This window comes from Thermobia domestica, chromosome 14 (genome assembly GCF_964235325.1).
Source record: "Thermobia domestica chromosome 14, izTheDome1.hap1.1, whole genome shotgun sequence".
NCBI classification, from domain to species: domain Eukaryota; kingdom Metazoa; phylum Arthropoda; class Insecta; order Zygentoma; family Lepismatidae; genus Thermobia; species Thermobia domestica.
Genome location: NC_137467.1, coordinates 98,084,988 through 98,111,465, shown reverse-complemented (window position 1 = coordinate 98,111,465; position 26,478 = coordinate 98,084,988).

Below are 26,478 nucleotides of genomic sequence, written 5' to 3'. Positions count from 1 at the left end.
CCGTTATTCTTCTAACCTTTTCTAACCGATCGGACATTACCAATTTTTGTACAATTTCCTCGACTTCAGGTGAAGTTGCTCTTTTTGGTCGACCACTCCTAGGCTCATCTTCGACATTTGTTCTACTGCACTTAAATGAGCTCATCCATCGTGTTCTGTCGATGCGACAGTGCATCATCACCATACACTTCCGCCAAGTTTTGATGAATTTCATTAACAACTGACGCCCTTACAAAATCGAAAAACGAACTACATGTCTCTGTTCTAAATTAGAGTCACCTAGAAAAGAAAGTAGAGGTAATGACTTCTTCTGATGTGTCTAACCAGTAGAAGTTATTATCTCCATATTGCAGTGATTTTAAAAGTTATCCTTGACAATTATAATGTTTCGTGTCCATAAGTGACCTTGATGTAAATCCCAGGTGCTGAATTATTCAGCCAGTCTACCTGAGTTATCTTCGGTCTTTGGTGCACTTCTATCTTGTATGCATGATACTTTCATTTTGGAAGTTCGGACAAAGTACAGTTGAACTCTAATAGTATCCTTTCTTGAATAATTAGTGCAGAAAATCGGCGGGAGCTCATGTGGTTCGGATTCCACGTTAATCAGTAGGTCCACGTCTCATATAGCCTCGCTGCTGAAAGGGACGCTAAACTAAAATCAGCTCAGCTCAGTGCAGAAAATATCTGGTAGGTTACCTGTTTTACGAAACTTGAATATCAAAAATGCAATGATACGGGAAATATAGTCCTTTTCTATGCATGTTGTTAAAGTCGGCAACTACGAAATCGCAGCTGCGTTCTCAATCCATTAGAATCAATCTTGCTCTTGAATTCTCTTTCATTGTCATAGTCATTGCTCTTTATCCACGAAAAACTGACATAATGTTAACATTTAAGTGTAAGTAACTGTTGAAGCTTAGTAGTTATTACCTCACCTGACTTCTTGCCATTTATAAAATGGAACATCAATCTAACATGACGAACTTCAAGTTGTCACTGTAAGTACCTTAAAACATATGCTTTCCAAATTGATCTCAGGATGAAGTCGGAAATGTCCTAACCTCATCTGTTCCGTGCAAGAAACGGTCCAGTACTTTTGAGTCACCTGTTTAAAAGAACCGATTAAGAAATAAATATTAGTATCCCAAGGGGTGCAAATCTTACAGAAAAGTTGTGTTACTAATAGATTTTTTTTTACAAGAAAATGAATTTAAGTGATGAGAAATAAAAGCGCAATGAAGAGACATGTCGGAGTTACAACCTACGTCAAATAATTCTAAAGTTTGCAAGAAAATGCTACGCATGTCTTTTTGACAATATACGTATTTTGATTCCTATTTAAAAATTCGTGTTTCTTTTTATCACACGATATAGACTAAAGATCCAGTTCGCAAGAGAATAGGTATTAAAATACCAAGTGATTTCAGGTTTTAAGCAACACCCTTAGATTAATTACTTATCTCTATAAATAATTCTCAACAGCATTTTCAGTCCAGTTGAATGGTTTCTAAAGAGTGCAAATATATCCCAATCTCTTGTACAATAACAGAGTTACAATCATTGAGTTTTATAGAAAATCCATATGAAACAAATAGATATTTTGAGACTCGTATTTGCATTTATCAATGATGTCATGCCACCCTTTGCCTGAATCACAATTTTCGAAGAGAATCAAAATTATCACGGAACTGTAAATATTTTCAATGATTCGTAAGTACAGTATTCGATCTCATGAAATAATTTAATGTTCCTATTTAAAAAGAACCAGAGCACAGCTTCAGCGTAAAGAAAGAAAATTCGTATTCAAATTTTTAGTTTTGCACCAACAGTCATTTATACAGTTAGAAACAATATGAAATATAGGTTAGAGCTATCATTTCTTGTACCTCCAACGTACACTTAATATTGTTTCTGACTGTACAAAGTATATTAACAAACATTTTTTCCAGTTACTCCTCTGGGGCAGGATTACAGAACTTTGAAGTTAATATACGTGGTGTAAATATGTACCGAAATCTAAAAGTCACAAATTTGAAAATGCATCACTAATAACTCAAATTCATTTACATATTATAATGGTTTCATTTTTTAATAAAATGTTGATCTTGACTTTAACAACATTATTATAGTACTGTAATAGAGATCAAAAGTTAACGCAACAAAATTCTTCATTTGGAGCACTTTGAATTGTGGTTGGTATCCATTTTATTAAATTAATATATATATATAGTTTAGACATATTTGAATGTATACTTTTATATTTTAATCAAATCAAATTAAGGATGAAACTCATCATGTTAAGTTTTGAAGCTCTATGAAACGTGGATCTGCAACTTAACGTGGACTCTAATACTGACATACCCTGAAAATTGAACCAAAAGCAAAACTCATTCCAGGTGAAATCCACATGCCCGCTGAAATATTTAAAACCTGCTTATGGGTCCAAAATTATTGTTCAATATAGAATTCGTATCAATACGTCAATGGTGCAGCACCATTGTTAGTAAGAAATTAATCTATAAAACATTTATAGGACGTCGCATGTAATCTACAAAGTAATACAATACATACGTTTTCACCTCCTTATAAAAGTGAAATAATCCACAAATATTTGAACCTGTGAGATACATTGCTTTTCGGTAAGATACAAACAAATATAGTAAGTAAGAACAAGAACTTTACATTTCCCAATACGCTCAGGTAGTACAGAAATGGACGATTACTTTTCTCCGATAGATATAAGTACTGTCAGAGAGGTTTCTCCATGATGAAGTACATTGAGTGGAAAGTTTAAAGTATTGGAAAAGTTTAGAAGTATTTGAAAAAGTTTAGCATCAACATGTTATTGAACTATAGTTCGAAGTATATACTTTTTTCTTCTAGTGAAACATGCTTTGAACACTTTGAAATGGAAATAGCTATTTCGTTTCTTAAATGAATGATATTTTCCCAATAGTTGTTACTAACTTCTTTAAAAGAAATCTTGACTTCTTACCAAAATAAGTTTCTTGCAATCATGTTCTCATTCTTTCACGAAAAAACTGAACAAGAATATTTATATTTCAATTTAGAAGTTGGATAGTTTTCATGTATGACTATACCTTAGAATATAAACTATGTCTTTGTTTTCAATATTTTTATTTTCATCTTTTAGCTAGTTGTATCTACTTTTTAAACAAGTATAAGCCGGATTCTCAGGTATTCAACTAGTACAAAGTAATTAAACGTATTCAATCTAAAATTCTAGAAATAGACTTAATTTCTACATCTTATTACCTTTAATTTACATGTAAATAATTCCAGAGTTCGTACAATGTTTTGAGTGATTCTTTCTCTCCTCTCTTCCTTGTTTTCCGAAATATAGATTGGACTAATATATTTCTCTTGTAGGGACAGTAGTATATATTTTGCTAACTAGTATATGAAACTGTATGATGCATACTGAGAATTATATTACTCAGTTACTGAGAATTATATACGAAAGTACAGGCGTTTTCCGCCTCATTAAAGTTTTTTGTATATTCATTTAAATATTCAACATTACCTAGAATTAATTAAAATGTTTTCATTCTATCTGTGAATAATTCTTTCATTCCGTGAGGACTGATTAATAGTGTACATTGTTAGTTCTCTGCCCTATAACTATTTTAAGTTATCCATTTGCGTCTGCAGTCAGACAGATAATGTTACGTGACCTCATGTAGGAAGAGGATTAACACAGCTTGAAAATGTTCAGAAAATGACCTAGCAGAATTACAGCACACATTCCCTAATTACTGTAGATAGTTTATACCCTAGATACTAGTACAGACTTTTGGTTAGTTAATTGTTTAACATCGCAGACATTGAGACTGTCAGTGGCCTCTTTCCTCTACCAAATCAATAGAATCTTTCCTGTAACGTTAAAATTTTATTATCTGTATCCAGTAAAATTTTCTTTCATATCATTCCTTCAAATTTCTTTTTGTCTGCATGAATGCTCATCTCATAGTAACAGTTTCACTTAATAGATTATACATTTACATTTGAAAATTTATATATTTACATCTATTACACAGTATTACACATTTACGTGTACATTATACATTTGGAACTTTTTCTGTTCTGCTGTTGTCGTAACTCAATAACCATGACGATACAAGACACTTCCTCTAATGATCAAATGGTTTGAATGAAGTACAAAATCAATCTAAATTACTTGATAATGTTATCAAAGATTTTTCTTTTACATATTCGATTCGCTTTTGCGTTTACATTGAACACAAGCAAAACAGCCCCATAGCTTAAGTGATGGCCAGGGAATTGCTGTGCACTCCTGACAATGCTACATTCAGTACTCTCAAACTTTCTGTTATTTGTTAGTATCTATGCATAAGTATGAATGTAAAGTGAACTCAGATCAGCTCCCCCCCCCAAAAAAAAAATGATCTCGATCTGTTCTTTTAGTGTTTGTTGAACCGCAAGGTGATGAAAATTTACGCATCTATGCGAGTCCATTTAGATACGTTAATTTTACTATAAACTGAATATAATATGAATATAATTTAATATTTTTTAAGAAGTATCCTGTTTTTCTGTGAAGCATGTTGATTTGTCATTTAGAATAAGGCAAATCACGACATTGTTAAATGTAGCATAAAATGTTCAATTACGGATTTGATCTACAGTTTTCCTAATAGACCCTACTTAAGAGTTAGTAATGCTAAACTTACTTTAGAGTTAGCTGACACAAAAATATTTTCTTTTGCTTTAACCGTGGACGAGAAACAATAATCATTTTACACAGTATATTAATTATACATTACTAGCGTCAATTACCCGCCTTACTGGGCTAAAATAAGAAAAATTAGTAGTTTGTTCCGTTAGCCAGTCACTTTTTAGTATTACAGAAGCGCTCTCTGATATTAGTCATTTTCAATCATTTGTGTATGTCTCCCCCAAGTTGCGGGACTTTATTTGAATTCAAACGATATCAGAAGTGTCACTGTTCATCTCAGAGAGCCCAAAAACTGCAGATTCGAGACTAGTATCAGTAATTTTCGATAATTTTTATATATTTCCTCATCTCCTCCCCGTTGCCAAAGTGAAATGATAAAAACATCCAGGGCCCGAATCTGATCTATGTTGAAAATTTTATCGAGATCGAGGGTTGGGTGGGTCACAAACATAGACACTTTCACTTTCATTTATGTAGAAGATAGAAGTATCGATGAACATAAATGAAAAATACGGTATTACGAATTATGAGAACTAAAGTATTTACCTATTTATTTATTATTATCATTTACGTGTGACATCACTGCAGAGGCTATTTAGCTTTGTCACGATAAAACCAGTTACCGGCAAGGTCTTTAAATAAAACGATTCACAAAATAGAAAAATAATGATTAAAAGTATTACTTTTAAAACGTGTAAATGAAATATAAGCTCCACAAAATGATAGAATAAAACAAGTAATATAAAAATAATACAATAGTAGTAAAAAATCTAAATGCAATAAATAAAAATACAAAGCACGTAACATGATTTGATATTTTTTTCTTTTTGTTTAGTGTTCCTTTCAGCAGCGAGGCTGTATGAGAGGTGGACCTATAGCTTAACGTTTGATCCGAACAACATGAGCTCCCGCCGGGAATCGAACCAGGATTTTGCACGTCCAAGGCACATACGTTAATTGCTTGGCTACGAGGGAGCTCCACGTAACATGGAAAACAAATAAAAGAATAGTAATCATAATAATAAAACGAAATATGTAAAAAGTGATAAGAAAATCTTTAAAGAAGGATTACTATTTCAATATCAAAAATTAAAAAAATGCAAAACTATAATTATAAAGAGGTCTTTTCTTAGAAACTTGTTTAATATTTTTATGCACAGTCTGTGGCGTCTGAGATTCCGGGCATTCTATAAGAATAACTCGAATGCCGACAAGTACAGATTCATATAGTTATCACGCAAATCTGAGACAAATAGAAGAAAAGAGTACAGAAGATACTCACCTGTTAAAGTTTGGCTACAGTTGATGGGAAGGTCAATAATGAATGCGTGGTCAAAACACAAACATTTCTCGCAGTGAACACAGCGAATGAAAACAAGCAGGTGAGATGCACCTTGCAGCATTGTTATGTAAGCCCTGTTTCGAGCAATACTCGGAAGGTGCTTGGAATAACCCGGGATGTTCACTGAAATAATCACATTTGAAGAAAGCAAAGCGGATAAAAGTTGCGTATGAAGTACCTTGCGGAAAACTGGTAATGAAAATATAACTGAAGAGAATATAAATCTCACTTTTCCACAATTTAATGCTGATGATAGGACCAATCTATCGGTGATGAATTTACAATGTAGACAAAAGTAGAATACATCAAGAGGTTGTGCAAAGCTTCCACATTTTGCAGGAATCAGCTTCTTATAGAACTCAATACCGTCAGAAATGGTCGCGTTGTAAAGATCATCATCATTGTTCTCTGCCCAAGAGTCAACGAAAAGCGAAATATGATCTTTACCCTTCAAATCAGACTACAAGACTGCTTCAGGAAGATTTTCAAATCACGTTTGGTCATTTGATACTCGAATTTTACTTTATTAACGAAATTTGTGAATGAAAAAGTGCTGTGTGGATTCTTCATAATATTCATTGTCCAAATGCGTATTGTGCAGTCATCAATAATTGTATGTCTCATTACGTCTCATTACATACAGCATTATTAAGTTTACTTAAGTTTTCTCAAGGAACACCGTCGCCTGCAAGGCGTTGTGAGTGTTTTTTTTTTTTAATTTTCGCAATACTCTTATTTTTATTTTGCATTTTTGTGCCATAATAGTAGTGATTTTCAGACGCGGTGACATGTTAACCGCTAATCCAGGACAAGTGGGGAGACTATGTGCCTATGCGCTGCTTGATACAGATTTTGTAGTATAAGCTAAATAATTGTCGGGGAATTTTGTGCACGCTTTCTTTGGTAGTAATGGACACGGGCTTCGTTAGCGGGGGGGGGGGAAGAAGGTCGGGGGGCGCGTCCGCACTAACTTTAGTGAAATATATTTAAAGAAACTATACTACTTTGTATATATAACTTTTGTCGGAAAGAGGATTTTGATTTTGATTCATCCGACTTCCCCAGATTTAAAAAGCTGACGACGCCGATGTAATGGGGCATGTGACGAACTACTGCTTTCGTGGTACCCAACGACTGGTAGACTTCGTTCTGGCAGCAGCGTCTTTCCTCCTGGTAACGCTCGATCATCTTTGATGTCACTGCCACTTTCCTCGTCATCTATACGATCGTTGTCATCATTAATATGGTAAACTCATCAACAATAATCTCTCACTGACAAATAAGTTCTTTAATGAAATTTTCCTCTCGCGACACTAACAACTTCACAGCTATAGATTGTCGCATTTTGTACACATATAATGCACGTTTATTTATCAACTACTGAAGTACCGCCGCACTCTGCTTCCATTGACACTACTTTGTCTACGTGACAGGATACTCACACAAAATCATTAGCATTCGTTCAAACTCGCTCCTATCCCACAATAGTAATATGTAAAGCGAGAGTATCTGATACACAAGTTCTCCGGGATCACTTTACATCTGTGACTAGAACGTGACGAGGTTTTCGAATTTTCAAGAGTATGTTAAAAAGAGTGAAGATTATTTTCATTGGCCTAGTTCCAATCTGCTTGCCAGCGTTAGCCCATATATTTGATAATATACGGTTTCATGAATTGTGAAAACTACATAAACTGTTTACCATTTTATATACCGAATGAATCAAAAGTATACTTGCTTCCGGAAGAGCATCTGCGACTCTTTTCAGAATCTATTTGCAACCAGGGGCTAGACTATCTTTGCTCGTAGAACTCGAAGCCAGCTAGGAGCCATTACAAACAACACAAGAAGAATAATACATTAAAGTTCTTCTAACAAACTTAGAAAAAACAGTTTAGTCTGCGCTGGACAACCTAACCAAGGAAATTGTTACTTGACTCACACATTTTTAACCAGAAGTTCCCGTAATGTATGTGTAATCAATAATTCCAAAGCCAGTAAGAATACTGCATCTTAGACCGAGTATTAGGTGCAATGAAGGATACAATCCACCAATATACTAAACAGATGAAAACGAGGTATCACGGTTGATGGGGCTTGAAGATAATTGTGTTTAGTAAATTTTACATAACTTCAGGCTTACTTGAACATTTCATACCTGTTTTGAGTATATTTTATTGTTAGTGGACAGTGTTAAACACAATTTAAATTGTAATTGATACAGAATATTTATTACAAAGCAGTATTCCTTTAAGTATTTCATCTGCACATCACAGAAAATCCTTACATAATACGGAAAACGATTGGAATATTTGAAATCAGTACACCGAAATGTGTGCATTCGCAAACCCGTGTAATATTACTAAAGTTTTGTAGGGTACTCCTAACAGTTGATTATAGGTAGAGCAGAGTATTTGCACCAAAACAACAAATAATTTCATATTTCACTTTTTGCTAAGAGTAGTGGAGAATGTTCACGTCTCAAAACTGACCTATATCTCCACCCTCTCCGCATACCACTGTCCTTTCTCGCAGTGTTGCTATCTGTACTACCTTGAGATTACTACATGAAGAATCGAAATGTGTGTCTATTATGAAAAACTGAAATATTAATGGAGTTATCGATGCATCAAATTATAATAGACAACATTTTGGACTATCCTTTCCACTCCGCCGATTTAAGAAATTTAAGGTTAATCTCTCGTCAATATTTTAAATACTGCTACGCATTTATTTTTTATCTACTTTAGGAAATAATGTTATAATTAGAGACACGATTTTTTGGTGACGCGCGAAAACGCGAAATATATCAGTTTTGTGCGAAAACGTTGTGTATCTAAAATATATAATTTTTCACCATTTGTTAGACCATATAACGCTCGCGATTAAATGTGAAATGCTCTCGAATTAGCGAAACTTACAACAAGTCCCGATACTCTACGAAATTCACTCAAAAGGGACAATTTTTCAACGCAATGTGATGAAAATTCTCATTTGTGAGAAAACAGACCACATGAATTTTAGAAATTTAACATGCGAGCTCCAAACGGTATCTACGGGTAAAGTGGGTAGTGTGGAAAGAGTGTTGCGCGGTATGTTAAATCAGCATTCAGAAATCGCTGGGAAGTGTCTCCAACTAACGTACACTCCTGTCCAAAATTATTGTCGCATGTCTATAAATATGTTGTTGTAGGAATATAATTTGATAACGAATTTGCCCCGTGTTTCTTACATTTTTAGTATGTGTATAATCTGCAAAGAAATGTACGTAGCAAATTTCATGTCAAAAGAGCAGTAAATAAGAACAATAAAACGAAAATAAAACTTTCTTGTCTATTTAGCAACATTTTGTTTCACTCATACTAATTTTCGTATTTATAATTCTTTCCCTATTAAATTTACCAAACAAAATATTCATTTCCCGATTATACACATAGTATCAGTATTAAAAGTATATTCCAAAAGCATTATCAAACTGTCTTACAAGAAGACACTTACAGATATTCGACAATCATTTTGGACATGAGTGTACATATCAGTTTCGAATGTTGATGTGGAGAGGTGTCATACAATGACATACTATCTTCTTACAATGACATACTTACCGACAAAAGAACAAATTTAACACCAGAAAACATTGAAACAATGCTCAAGTTTTATTTGCATAAGTAAACTGTGAACACTAAAGTTATTTTTTCTATTAATGTTCTCTCTGTGTGTGTTTTTTTTCTTTAAATGATACTTTTATTCAGTGAGGATGCTTAGTGTTATTTTTAAAAAACTCAAATATTGATTGATATAGACATGCATAAGCTCATATCATGGTGATTGATGAGTGGAAATTAAGGTCAAATAAAAGGTAACTAATTGTAATTGCCAAGGAAAATAGTGTTCTTACATTGAATTTTTATTCACGATTTTATCCCGCTTTACGCGTATTTTTTTATAACGAAATTGCAAATTTTTATTTACCACCAAATCGTGTCTCTAGTAATAATGAAAAAGCAAAAGCGGGTTTTTAATATTAGACTCATCATGTACGCATTGGGGTTTCTGTGCTTAATCTCTCCTTAATTTGTTTTAATCAGTTCACAAGTTTAATAAGAAAATGCCTACGGTATAGCACTGAAATGATGAAGACTCAGTCGGCACCAAACAAACTTGGATAATAGTAGAAATATATAATACTTGTTGTACTTATTGTACTTTCCTATCTGGAAATGTGCTTCTACCGCACAAAGAGCAATATCAATAATGTGAGCATTAAGTTGAAAACTTTTCCAATTCACGGCAATTTCTATTAACTTTCTACTACTTAAAAATAAAGAAAAATCGACAAATCACCCCAAATATTAAAATAAACTTCTTAGTTCGCGGAAGAATCTAATTTATTCGTTAGAGAATTCAATCATTTGCCACAGATATGCAATCTAGTAACGGTGAACACCACATAAACTTCCATACTTTGTTGGTTGGTTTAGAGTTTAGTGCCCCTTTCATCACAGAGTCTATGAGAGGTGGATATACAGCTTAACAAGAGATCTGAACCACATACGCTTTCGTCGGGAATCGAACTTTGTTATGCTCCAGAACAAGGGAATTGAACTTGCAATTTTGTCTGCTGTAATACACTATATTAATTTATTTAGTTCCTTACCTCCTTACCTATGGAACTCATTTGCTTCCTTACCTTAGTTTGATCCCAGCTTGCGCCAAGTGAGCTTTGTGCTGGACAAACACTGTGTGCGTGTGTTTACTCGAGGTTCTCCCGTTTTCTCCCACTTTTTCATTCCACCCTTTCATTAATTTCTCATCATCACCATTTCCTTTAGCCTAGGGGCACAATTGTATTTAGCATAACTATGGGACGCAAGAGATTACATTTGACTTTTTAAATTTTCATTTAGTTCCTTAAGTTTCTATTACATTTTATGGACCCAGAAATTCACTTTTGCAGATGGAATTGCACGCTTTCAAATTCTCTGTACACGACATCCAGTTATAGTCAGGTATATTACCTAGAATCGAATTTTAGAGGTAAGAGTTAATAAGAAATTAAATAATTCCACACCATAAAATTGTTCAATTAAAAATATATGTAATCAGAAGAGAAATTCCCTTTACGTATTATCCATTTCAGTTAAGTTTCATAAATATACCATTAACAAGTTAAATACTCATTACTAATGTCCGGATTTATATGTAATTACATATTTTTTTCTTTCATATGTAGGTTCATCAAATACTTAAATGTTTGTGATTCACACCTGTAGGGTGCTTCAACTCAAGTCTCATATTACATATTTTTACATATTTGGACCAAAATTACATATTTCTATGGTTTATACATATTTTTACATAGAACTGTCTTAAAAATTTGCGTTTACTGAAATTTTAATTTAAAATAAAAAAATAATAAACTCTCCAGCTGTGCAAGGCTTGCATCTAGATTCAATTTTGTCATGTCTATCTTTACGTTTCTTTAGCGAAAGAGAAATCTCTCTCTCTCTTTTTTATTTGTTAAAGCATGTTTCGCAGAATTTTCGCCGATACCAAAATAAATATAAGAAGAAACAAGTAAAAATCCTCTCTCCGGAGTACATTAGCAGTGCCCTTTTTTCTCAACTCTGGAGGAAGACAGATCACGTGCCTGACAGGCGACTGGCTAGGAAATTCCTAAAATGAAGTCTATTTGATTATTATCGGAGAGCGAACGGGAAAAAGTATGAAAGCAAATCCTGCAATTCAAGTTAAACACTTAACGCTAGTGTGCTTCCAGGAATTTACTGCAAGAGTTCGTTCCAAGAAGCTGGCGACAATGCAAATATCATAGCAGGTAACCTAAGCTTTCAAAGAACTTCGCTGCTTGTTCAACTGAATGACAGGAGGACAGTACTCTAGTATTGCAGTTGCAAAACGCACGTGTTCTGTATTCACCGTCGAAGTTAGAAATGGCTCCGGTTGCCTCAACTTTATCCGCGAAATTGCGGTCGTGGGTAACTATCGATGATGCGTTTAATACGGACGGTAAAGTGGTGTTGTGCCAAGTGTGAGATAGAAAAAATGGATGTTCAATGAAATCTCAGTTAGAACAACATGTACGAAGTGCACTCCATGCAAGAAATAAAAATTTGCAAACTGCAAAAAAAAAAAAAAAAGAAAGAAAAAAAGAAAAAAGAAAAAAAGAAAAAGAAAAAAGAAAAAAAGAAAAAGAAAAAGAAGAAGTACTCTTGACACAAATGCATCAAGATACTTCAGTAAGTGTGTTTTTCAAAGACTTGTGCCAAGCAATGATAGCAGCAAACATTCCTTGGAACAAAGATTAAGTGTCAAAATACGGTGCTTTTCTAAAGTACTGCGGGCGTCGAATTCCTGACGAATCTACTCTTCGAAAGTGTTATCTCGAAGTTTGTTATAAGGAAGCTAAAGATACCATTAGTGTAAAAATAGGTACTTCATATATTTGGATTTCTGTGGAAGAAACAAGAAACGTTTTGGGACGTTATGTAGCAAATTTAGTGATTAGAAAGTTAAGTGAAGATGCTCCATCTAAATTATATCTTATTGCGAATAAATTGCTGGAATGCACGAATCATTCCACGATTGCTCGCTTTGTAAACGATGGTCTTAAAGTGTTGTGGCCGGGAGGAGTTCAGGAAGAAAAAGTCCTTGTTTTCCATACAGGAGTGTAACGTACAGGTTAAAAGCGGCTAGAGCACTTACAGTTTTTTTACCCTCACTTAATTCATTTCACCTGTATGGTCCATGCTCTTCAGCGTGTTGCTGAAGAGGGGAGAGACAACTTTTGTCAAGTAAATCAACTCGTTTCTTCCACGAAAAAAATGTTTGTTAAGGCGCCACAACATGTTCAAGTTTACCGAGGTCAACTGCCAGACGCGCCACTTCCTCCGGAGCCTGTGTTAATGCGATGGGGCACTCGGATACATGCAGTACATTTCTACAATGAACATTTTCAAAACAATTAAGCCTGTTGTTCATTCATTTCCATCGGAATCTGCTGTGTCAGTTGGCATTGCTCAGAAACTGTTTAATGACTCAAAAGTAGCGTGTGATATTGCAAACATAGACAGCAATTTTGGTTTGCTACCTACAAGCATCAAAAAGCTAGGGACTGTTGGGCGACCTCTTCCGGAATCCATGGAAATCATAGAGGATGCAAAGAGACCGCTGCGAGGTGTGTGTGGAGATGTAGGAGAGAAAGTTCGAAAGAAACTAAATGCAGTGCTGGAAAGAAACCCGGATTCCGACAGCCTATTGGCAGTGTGTGAGGTTGTCCTACATCCTTCTGTTGAAATACGCTCCTGTTACCTTATGTGATGTGGAGAGATCATTCTCTGCATACAAGAATATTTTATCCGATCGCCGACAAAATATTTCTTCTGATCATTTGGAAATATACCTTGTAACCGATTGTGCAACAACACACAGTTGAACTGCAGGCACATCTCATGTAAGTACTTTATTTTAAATTAAAAATATTCATTAGTGGAAATATTCTTCAATCTTAGTTCAGCTAATATTGTGTAAAAGATATAGGACTGCTTTTCCCTGCATGAAATAAATATATATAAAATAATATATTTCGTCTTAAGTTGCTTTTAGTATTTAAATTTGTATATTGCGTATAATTCATTTCAAGATTGGGCCATGGTGACGGATGCTCATTTAGTGTTAAAGGTTCTAGATTTGAAACGGGACCATACCACACCACATGAGATTTCTGACGTACAAATGCCGTATGTATAGGTTTTCTCGGGGCTCTCATGTTTCTCTCTAGCCGATTCACATCTTTCTTCATTCGCGTCTGATTTTCATTATCCTGCAATCAGTCACGTCAGTGACGTATGGCTGTCTCAGTTGAAGCATTTCACTTCATTGGAGGACTTGCCTTAAGCAGGATAAAGTGTAGTAGATTTTCCTTTTTATTTTCATAATTCGTTCAAATATTGGATACTCAAACACGCGTTAATATTACGTTTCAATAAATATGTAACATATGTAATATTACATATTGTTACACAATATTACATATTACTTACATTTTTAAACGATTTTTGTTACATATTTATGTACATCTTTAGGGGGTTGATATTAAATAAAAATCCGGACTCTACTCATTACAATTTTTAGAATTATTACAAATAACGAGATGTTAAATAGTGGTAGTAAATATCTTATACAATAGCTTTCATATATATATATATATATATATATATATATATATATATATATATATATATATATATATATATATATATATATATATATATATATAAAGTCCATTCTTATATACTGTCTCTGATATTCCAAAAACATTTATAGCAGATATCCTTTCAGGTATTAACAGAGGAAAATCATATTCACAAAGAAGTTAAATGTCGACTAAAAGCAGGGAATTCGTGTTACTACTCGGTTCAAAATCTCTTGTCGTCGCGAATTCTATCGAGGAATCTGAAGCTTAAAATATACAAAACGATAATCATGCCTGTTGTTCTGTATGGTTGCGAAACATGGTCGCTTATTCTGAGGAAAGAACATAGACTGAAAGTATTTGAGAATAAGATACTGAGACGAATATTCGGACCCAAGAGGAACGGAAATGGGGAATGACGGAAACTTCATAACGAGGAACTACATAATTTACACGGTTTACCCAACATTGTTAGGGTCATCAAGTCTAGGAGGCTTAGGTGGGCGGGTCATGTAGCTAGAATGGAAGAAAGTAGAAACGCTTTCAAAGTCTTGACTGGAAGACCAATCGGAAAACGACCATTAGGAAGACTTAGGCGCAGATGGGAGGACAATATTAAGATGGATCTCGCAGAGATTGGAATTTAAAGTAGAAACTGGATGCAGTTAGCTAAGGATAGAAGTCAGTGGAGAGCTTTTGTGAACGCGGCATTGAACTTCCGGGTTCCATAGGCCATAGAGTTAGTTAGTTATCCTTTCAATTGCGTTGTAAGAAGCACTCATCCTCCATATAGGAGACTTGTTATCGAGGATATTTGCTCTTGCCCTTTTTGCAGTAAAATGTACTGCTATTTGCTACGCGAGTTTTACATGCAATTGAACCTTCGAAGTAAGATCGGGACAGTCAATTTTACCATGTAGCAATTTGTGTAAATAAAAAGATCTGTAGTTCTCTCCGTTGTTTCAAAGTGTGCATATTAAAGTTTTGTACTATTTCTGAATGTAACTCATATTTTGGATACATGCCAGTTTTTCTGTAAGCAAGTAATTTCCAAGAATTTTGATTATATCCTTTCAATCATATCTATGTGTTTTAGTGTTTTGGTGACCAAGACAGAGTCGAAAATTCTAATTGCATTCTCACAAAAGAGAAGTAGAGTTTTATTAATGTAGCATCAGTTTGAAATTCTTTACCTATTCTAATAACAAAGCCATAATTGTTTTAATATTATAAATAAAACTTAGCTTAGGATCAAATGACATTCCCAGACTTTTAATTAAGTCAGATGTTTCTAAAATAGTTCCTTCGATAGAATAGTCATATTTAATGTTATTTTCTTTGCAGGTAAAGGGAGGAGTTTGTTGCATTCATTCAGGTTCAACTTAAACTTGTTATTGTCACACCAGTTCTTAATATTGCAGTTTTATTTGAAGTATATTTGCAGTTTTACACAGTCTTCAAACGAATTGATTTCGGAGAATATTTTAAGGTCGCCCGCCAATAGGAAAGTGTTAGAATAATGAATGTAAGACTGTAGATCATTTATGACTAATAGAAATAACATTGGACCAAGATTTGAATCCTGAGGGACTCCAGATAAAACTGTGAGTCTTTTAGAAACTTATCCTTTGTACATGACGGCCTGTTGATGATTTTGAAAATATTACTCGAAAAATCTTTTTGCTTGCATAGAGAAATTAAGGGTCGTTAGTTTTTGTAACAGTACACCATTGTCTATCAAATCAAAGGCTTTCGAAAAGTCAGTGTAGATCATATCCATCTAACCGCCTTTATCCAATTCATTTGCAATAAAATCTGTAATAATGCCTAAATTAGTGTATGTTTATCTATTCATTAAGAAGCCATGCGGTTATACTGATGTGACGTTTTTTATATGCCACATTATTCTCTTGAATATTACTTTCTCAAACACCTTAGCAAATTTTGATAAAACAGAGATACTCGTAGGCCTAAAATTCTGTATGTTCTTCGCATCAGTAGATTTAGGGATGGGACAAATTATAGCTTCTTTCCACCTGTCCGGAAATTCGCTTGTTTTTAAAGACGTATTTAAAGTTGTATGTAGCGGATGTTAAAGAATGTCTATACACGTTTTAAGGGCGTACGGTGGTGTACCATCCAATCCGCAATATCTTTCGGGTTTCAACATTTTTGTGGCTCCTTCAACTTCCTTTAGAACTATATCATTTAAAAGAAACATACCTAATGTTGCGTAAGCTGTCCCATTAGGCATGAGACTATTTGTGTCATAGTGCACTCTGCCATTACTGTACACTGAATTAAAATAGCGAGCAAATTCCTCTGCAATATCATTGTTGTTTTTCGAATTTCTTACCATTACACGTAAGGAAGCCTGTAGAAAGATGTCTATTTTTACTTTTTATAAAATTCCAGAATTGACAAGGGTCCCTATCTACCAGGTGTTCCGACTCAAAAACAAAAGATTTATATACTAACGGTATTTCTGTTTTCAATTGTTTCCAGAGTTTACAAAATTCTCATTTGTGAAATGAAACATAGCCTATACTGTTTCTCCATTTTTTTATGGTGATAGGACTTACATTTATTTTTTAAATAATATTGGACGTAAACCAACAGGGATAATTTTTGTTCAAAAATTTTTTAAACGGAAGTTTTACACAGATCGCATTATAAATAATTTCATAAAACTTATCAACAATCACGTTAACATCATTCACATATTTGAGGCAGTCCTAGTTAGCTTTTAGTAATTTATCGTATATTTTAGTAAAATTTCCCTTTCTAAAGTTAAAACCCTGCAAATTGTTTTGCAGTTTATCTCTTATTCATGGTTGATTCAGATACAATAAGCCTTCAATGCACGATAATGCCTATCCTCAGAAACCAAAGGATGCTCTACTCTTTCCATAGAAGTACCATCAACATTAGTAATTGCTGAGTCCAATATGCGACCGTTCTCATTCTGTACATTGTTAATCGAACTTAGATCAAATAAATTAATAAAGTTGAAAAGACTTCTCGAGGCGCCTGATGAATTCAAAAAGGAAAAAAAAAATGAACTTATCACGGTAAAATTAGTCTCCATATAAAGAATGGTGCTCCCTAGTAGGCAATTGGATTCAATGAATTGAAGAAATCATAAATTGTTAAATTGGAGTCGGGTGGTATATAAACAGCACAAACATACATAGTACATTACTTGTCACAAGTTTTGTGAGAATACATTTAAATCCATTGTCATCCGAGTTAACATGAAATGTTCTATGATTTTTAAGTACCGTCAGTAATAACTCTCCACTTTTGACTTTCCCAAAAGTTTTTCAATTCAAGATTCTTATCTTGTCTAAATAAAGTGTACCTACAATAAAAAAAATTCGAATTATAAAAGCTATCACACAGCTCACTTTCAATAATTACAATTATATCATAATTATTTGATAGTACACTTGTAAACAATCACATGATTTGTTCCTACGTCCATTCACATTTTGAAAATAAAATGAAAAAAAGGTTTATTTCTCCTTTTGATTTCGATTTCACTACTTTTATTATTTTTATCTTCAACATAGTCACAGCAAAGATTAGGTAGATAAACATTGCTGTTTGTACTTACATGTAACTGTCCCTTGAGTCAGTTTTTTTTCATCTGGTGTAGTCTGATTTCCAGTTGACCAAATTTGCACTCTGCACTCGTTGTCTTGAGAGGGAGGGAGACGAGTTAAGGATGAGGTTATTTTGGGTATCCTCGCTGACAAATGAAGGTTGAACCACCGTAACTTCCGGATTTTCTGTTGGCGACACAGGTGTCCTATTGTCTTTGCGCTCCAGGTCTCTTCTGTGTTTTCCATTCTCCAGATCTCTTACTGTAAATTTCCTCTTTTATATGCTTCAGTACCTGAACTGCAGATTTGTATAAGAAGCCGCTCTACTAGCATTATTTAAATAAAACTGCAGTTTCCTGTGTTCCTATCTTACTTTGTAGGAGTAGTTCTGTTCAATATAAATGCTTGAGTCTTTCCGTTTACCCCTATTTCGTAGCGAACTATCTTTCTTCTTGTCGCTTACAAATTTACATACTATGAGACGATTTCTCATTTCGGTCTTTTTTTTTCAATCATTCATTTATTTCCACTCCCAATCTGTTCCACATCACTTCAGAAATGTTACATTCACTTCCTTCCCATGTTTTACTAGCACTTTCACTTAGTCTATAAAAGACTAAATTTTGTCTTCTGCTCCTATTTTCTGAGTCTTCTATTTTACCTCCAAGATAACTCGTGTAGTCTTGCAATTCACTAATTTCCTATGACATTCTTCCGAATTTGTCCTCAATGTTTTCATGTCTGTCCACTAGTCTAGCCACAGTATCGTTTAATCGTTTCACTTGTGATACAACACTATCATTAGAATTACGCAAAGCACCGTACATATTTTTAATCTCTGCTACATCAGATTTATGTGAATTAGGGGACCCTGGGTTCTCCTCTATTTCTGAAATCAATAGCATAGTAAGAACCACAAACCCATACACATAGTACACTTTGTTTGATTTTGAGTTAGGCTTGTGTATAGCCCGCTCCCCCCAGTTCTTTGTCACCGGAACTGGAAGAGTCACTATTACTACTATTGCTACTGCTACTACTATTACTACTACTACTAATACTACTACTACTACTATTACTACTACTACTACTACTACTACTACTACTACTACTATTACTACTACTACTACTATCGAGAACAGAACCCAACCAACCCCTGCGGGGCTTCTAACCCGTTCCTACTACTACTATTACTATTGCTACTAACTACCACTACTACTACTACTACTACTTATACTAAAGCTTCCTTACCGCAAGATTTACATCTTAAATCTTTATAACATGCGATTCCGATTCATTATGAACTAATATGAATCGTTAGAATCACTATGATTCGTTAAAAATCACTGGGGGGAGCGGGCTATACTCAATCCTTGAGTTACTACCCACACCTGAGTTGCTACACAGTATTTTTTCAGCATTTCTGAACAAGCCAATTCTGACCCTCCACATACCAGTTGATACTTCCATGTCACACTTCACTGAGCACCGGGTCGCTAAGCCAACATGTCTTCTTTCAGCTACCTCTCACTGCTCTCACTATGGCCAATAGAATCCTTTCTTTAGACACATATACACATCTATCACATTATATTCTTAGCCAGTAGTTAAAGTACTGTCACAAAGTTAAACAACTAAAGAACTACTTGTCTTTACAGGTAGTGAATTGAATTTTATTAAGGTCTACAATAAATAATTTACCACACAACTTGATGATTATTATTGAATTTTGTTTCATGAAAGAAATATCTATAGCAATAGTTATGGCTAACTTTGTTGATTGTTTGTAACAATGTTAACCATAAATATTCAAGTTAACCATTTAATCTCACACTTTTATTTTTAATAGACTGATGATTATGTTTGCAGATTATAACTATGGTAAAGATAACATACAACTCGTATTTATAAGTAAAGACATATGAAGTAATTTTTCAGCACTATTCTCAATGATTCCCAATCACATACTTTGTGAATTTCATGTGTCATATACTTTAAAGATAGCCTCTCTTCTTCTGGCAGCGACTGCGAATTTGCAATTTAATTAATTAAACAAAATTAAATCCTGACAACAATTACTTAAAATTTCTAAACGTTAGAGCGAATTTTCTTTAACAAAGGTAAGCGATTTGTAGCACAGCGCTTAGTTGTGTAAAGTAAGATATTAGTTGACTAAAATAAAAACTTATGCTGTTAATGTACAGTGTTGTCAAATCTTTTGTATTCTATACTGTTCTGATTCTCTACAAGAAGACTATCGTTACGTTTGCAATTTCTCAACAAACGAAATTTCCAAGCTACATTCTTTGTCGTAACTTTTTAAACGTCTTTCTTGTAAATTTTCCAACTAATCTTTTCGTGTAAAATTTTCAAGCAAAATTCTTGCGTGTAAATTTTTTCCAACAAAGTTTCTTGCAAAGTTCTTAAACAAAAAATATTTCCATTACACACATATTTTGGTCTAATTTTCAATTTTTGTAAGCACTCTCGATTCTTTAAACGTTTTTTGGAGTTGATGTTGATCGTTAGAAAGTAAAACTGAAACTGGGGTCCATCGTCACGATAGCTCTTATAATATCCATTTACCAACATCGTTTTTAATGTATTTTTGATTTTACTTGTAAATATACGGTAATTTTGCTTCTTCCATATGTTGATGAAACATCATCTCCAATTGTTTAAAGATGTAAATAAACCCATAAAGGGAGGATATTATCATCATCATCATATAATTTAGGTTAATTCAAAGAAGAAGAAGAAGAAGAAACAATGGCTTAATTACATTAATTAATCTTCTGAATCTGTGAAAAATTAATTGGAAATTTTCTCAACGTTAGAACAACAAACGAACATTCTGAACAATTGCAGTATTATACCAAACAATTGCATTATTACAGTATTGGTTATAAACCAATTAGTTCAATAGCTGAAAATGTATCATTGTAATTTGCAGTGAGTGAGTGAAAGCAGTGATTACTATATCGATTTACCTCATATATTAGCCCCTATTCAAGCACAAGTTATAAAATCAGATGATTCCTTATTCACCGTAACTTAGTAACATTATAATGATTTTCTAAGTGCTGTGTTCGGTAAAGTATAAATCTACCTGAACAACAAACGTTTTTCATTACCATAACATAATCACACATATCAGATGTACTTTCAAACACTGTTAACTATAGTGATGCAGCTAAAAATACTCACCTATAATGTGAGATTTTGATTCAAGATATTGCTGGCCTTATGAACGCAACAATCAGTGAGAACAAAGGGTTTCAAGAGCGATATGAATTGACAAATCATAGTATAAAATTTGACATGATTGTATATGTTCATTGTGATATTTTCCAGACAAATATTTTAAATCTTGAGGTGGAATTACGTTTGAAACTCATACCTGCAACACCATATTTTTGTTTTGGCTGGTGAAAATAGTGTGAGTGCAAAAGTAGAAATTCTAGATGCAAAATTACAAGGGAAAGTTCAGCATAGATCCTATTGTGAAGTTTTCTCACAGAAAGATTCTGCAATCCATAGCTGCAAAATACCTACTGACAAGAGATTGAATGACATCATGTACTGATCGGAAAGATATTCAATCAGAAACTATTGATAACCAGTTTATAGGAAGATCGCCAAATCTCATTCTTGTAGGAATTACAACAAATGAAGCAGCAAGTGCAACCATCAACAGTTTTTCTTATTTGGTTTTCACCATTTGAACATGAATTGTCCACAATGCACGTCGGTGGAAAACTTATACCACCAAAGCCGCTACAATACAGCTTTGAAGAAGTCCTTACATTTTATCATACCACATCTTGTTCCCAGGATCTGGAATACATATAATGGTAATACTATTTCTAGGAAGGAGTACAAGAATGGATATACCCTGTTTCTGTTTAACGGATTCTTCTCCTGGATTTTCGAATGTTTTGGAAATTACAAAGAGATATAATTATACGGTTGGAAATGCATTTCCAGGAGCATTTATCAGTGTCAGCAAACTATGGTGTTTATAGTCGACCATCAACCCAACAATATCCTGAATTTTTAAATATCAAGATACGATTTCATTATTTATTATTGGTATTTACGATTAAAAGTACATAACAACGCAAATGCCTTAAAAGGAACCCTCTCTTTGGAACTACTTTAGAGAAGTGTTTGCCTGTAACGAATTCCCCTAAAGTATTTCTCTTCCACTGGAAATACTTGTTAACACAGATCCATCTTAAAATCTGCAGAGAGACTTAAGAGACATAACTTTCTCCGGAAGAGAAAAATTCTCCGCTTGGTTCTTCTTTTTCTTGCTGACATGTTGTATTATACGCCTTCTACGTCATCTCATCACTGTTCGTTTAATGCATCATTCACTCCGCATACTGCCACCACTTCATTGTGGCTTTCTTTTAACATCTTTTGAAAACAAAAGGATTCACAAAATCATGAGCTACCCTATCTTGTTTCTATCCATCTAGCAGTATTCAGTACATCCACTAGATGCGAAAGTATACCGATCTGATAGATAAGGGTCAAAGATTTTCCCACAGTGTACATTCTTGATAAAAGCCTGTAAATAGAAAGAATTATTATTTTATGAATCTCCTCGTACACATTTACATACTGCTAGTAGAGAGAGATATAGCGATTTTCTTTTAAATTCTACTAAGAATTCAGACATACTTTCGTTGTACAGCTAGCAATTCAATTTAGTGGGAAAATCTCATACATTTTGAAACTCATATTTTAACATTTGAAATAGCTTTTAAATCCTTGAAGCCTTTTTGTCCCCTCTTCTGTATTTTGAAGATAGTAATATAAGATATTTACGACATCCACATTGAATTTGTACCATATAATTGATTTCTCAGAAAATAATTAACATCATAGTACAAAACACTTTCTAGTAAAAAGCATGATAATCGCTTCTGTTATCTTTCTGTATTTGCGTGAATGAATAGAGAATTTTAAATATGTTCTTTATTGATTACTTCTTATTTACGGAAGATTAGTTAGAAATTTAAGAGTTTCCTTTACACTTAAGATATTTAGATTGTTTTTCTTTGCCTGTATACAAAATACTATGTTGAGCAAAATTTACTCCGATTCATACGTTCCTTATTAGTAATGTTTGTTCTACAAATCTTCATATTTCCTCATGTAGTGACCAAGGGAAAGATCCTGCTCAAACCAGAACTTCACAAGGTCTGAATAACGCCTAGATAGATTAAACGGGTAACAGACAAAGTGTATGTGTGTGTGTGTGTGTGGTTTTGTGAAGCTTACCTTACTAACTAAGTTTCACAAGTTCCTTGTATCTGTCGTCAACATATGGTTCCTTCCTAAGATAATGAGAGGCATACAAGAAGAAACTTGGAACATTAACACAACTTTTATAAAATATACTCTTTCTCAGTAACGCTTGCAAAATTAGACCTATGAGCATAAATGTCCTTGTGATTTTTATCTTCTCAGTATAGTATTATTATTTCATATTATTATATCATTCTCAAATTGTCTTAAGAAATTAATTGAGAAGCGATCAAATATTGTGTCTCTAACTATTATGAGAAAATTAACAAACATACTTCTCATTATCGAGAAAAATATTCTATAGCTTCGTGAAACAATAAAATGTCCCTACATAAAACATTTTGTAGACTCCAGAGACACATTCGTGCTAAATCAAGAAATTATATACCGATATCTTTCTGCAACATATAAAGTGTATTAAATACGGTTAGAGAACAAAATGCCAAACGATCTTAACGCTCGAATTACAAATAGAACAAAACACCCAAGAAAACGGTTACAAAGCACACAAAAATTGTTAAAATACTAAACTGCCAAATCGGTAAAAGCGCCTAATTAGCAAAACGGTCAAAATGGTCAACGAACAGATCGTGCACGAAATCGGTCACAGCACCTAACAAAACGGTCAGAACGCCCAAAATAAGAAATTTACTTACACTAGATCGCAACGCCGAAATTACAAATCAAACAAATCGCCTACATTAACGGTCAGAACATCCAAAAGTTAAATGGGCCATGGCGCTCAATTATCAAAGCGTCAAAACTTACAACGGTCACATCGCAGACAAAAACAATCAGATCATCCAATATATAGTCAGAGCACATAATTTCTGAAATCATCGGAACATACATAAAAGATCATAACGCCCAAAAGAATAAACGGCCATAGCACCTAAAAGCACAAGAATATTATCAATAAAAGTGGAAAATTACCGTCTAAAAGGTAAAGATAGAGACAAACGGTTTTTGCAATCGACTTAGTTTCTTTAGAAAACACAATTTCCAACACTCTACTAAAACCGGATGTACTGGGAATTTACTAGTATTTCCGGTATAAATATAATTTTCATAGAGCGAAAACAATAAGATGTATCGAGAAGCTGCATTCTGGAATTGATTCAGGATCCTAAGAATAGGTTTCATAACTTCCGTTAAACCTCTACTCAAACCAAAATGGTAGAAATAAACCTTTTTCTGATTTTAACTTCGATGGGCATAGAACAGAAACAGTAAAATATAGCGACAAACTTTTATCTGCAATTGATTCAGTGTTTTAAGAGAACAGATTTCGAAATACTCTATGGAAACCGGAAATTGTAGATATTTACTAGTATTTTAGGTTTCAATATTGATTTTTATAGAGCAAAAACGGTAACAAATATCGGAAAGCATTTTTTAAATCGATTCAGTGTCCCAAAAATGGATACCACCGCCTTCATTAATCCTCTATTCAAACCGGAAGTGGTAGAAAGTAGCTATTTCCGGTTTTATAATAAATCGCTAAAGAACAGAAACTGTAATAGATAGCGATAAGTGGCTTGTAACAATTGATTCATTATCTTAAGAGAACATATAAACCCGAATCACATTACCAAAACCTGAAGTGGTTGAAATTTACTAATACTTTTGATTACAATGCTTATTTTACATAGCACAAATGGTAAGATGTATCGTAAAACGTTCTTTTGACACAGATTCAACGTCTCAAGAATGAGATTTTCATGTCTTTTATGTGTCTATTGAAACCAGAAATGTGAAAATATGTGATTTCGGTCACAATACTGATCGTATAATGGACAAAAAGGAAATAGATATCGAGAAGTAGTATTTTTTATATGGATTCAGTGCCGCAAGAATACATTTGACCTGTGATTTTATTATTAATTTTATAATTATTATTTTTATTGTAATCGGAAGCGATATACGTCAAACAGCACTTCCAACTTCAGTGTTAGTCCCCATAGAGCAAGACCGGCATAATCGTGGGACGTAAAACTGAAAGATTTCATTTTTTTCCATAGAGCAAGAAAAAGATAACGAGTAATAGCTTTTTGATATGGATTCAACATCCAAGGAACAAGTCTATCTTTGATCTTATTCGTCAATTGCAACCTGTATTTATATAGCTCTGATCAAATTGAGTTCCTTTAATTTCAAAGTTTTGTAATTTAACTCTCTATACTACCAAAATTCAAGGTTAATTAATTGCAGTAAGTTTATATCAAATGACAAAACTCAAGTCTATTGTTAGTTTTAGCCAATTCATTTATAAAGCAAATATCTATACTTATAATTACATTGTTATTAACCTATTGAAGAAAGTGTACTAAGCCCTGCAAATAACTCATTGTCTGAGGAATAAAGATCACTATATTTGGTGGAAGGGCTCGACACTGTTCGGCTAGCCTTGTATATAATACTTTGTTTCTCGGTAACTAATTTCCAAGTGTAAACCCGATTTGATGGGTAAATAGCCGACATCCAAGAGAATAAAAATTGTTATATTTTGTGGTTGGGTTTGGCCAAGGACAGTCTCGGTTTGGCTCTGTTGATCTTATCTGTGGCACTTTATTTCTCGGTATCTACTGATCGGATATGAGCGAAATTCGGTACACATGTAAGAAATAAAGAACGCTATATTTGGTGGCTGGGCGCGGCGAAAGGTTTCGTTCCTAAAGAAGGAATTTGGAATTCCATGATAAAAGGGAAGAGTGTTAACAAAAACGTAGTGTGTAAGGACTCGCATTTAATGAATATAAAGGAAATACAATCAAATTGTGGCTTTTAAGCTTTGTTCTTTCTGGAGAAAGGGGATGGCAAATGATGCCATGGCAAGTTACCTAGGACTGGCCCTGCTGATAGATCACGTATTTTGCAGCTTCCTGCCCTTGAGGGTAAGAGATCACGAACCCAGTGGTTAATTTCATCACTGCTTTGTAGAAAAATATTCCTTGAGGTCTATCGCCATGCAATATAGCTGCATGTACATTAGAATATTGTTTCCAAATTCGGTTTATTCATCGGACTAATATGACAAGTATTTTTAAATGAATTTCTCTCTTACTCTGTATGTGGTTTGTAGACACACATCACATATACTGGATACATATTACCCACTACTGGATATCCAGTATCCACCATACTGGATGTTTGTCTTTCTATTATTCGATATGTATCAATAAAATTCGTAAACGGGGCTTAATCAAACGCTACTTTTTTTTTCAATTGCCTACGGCAAAAAAGGAAGTACAACACTCAGCGGATAATGTATTCCACTACT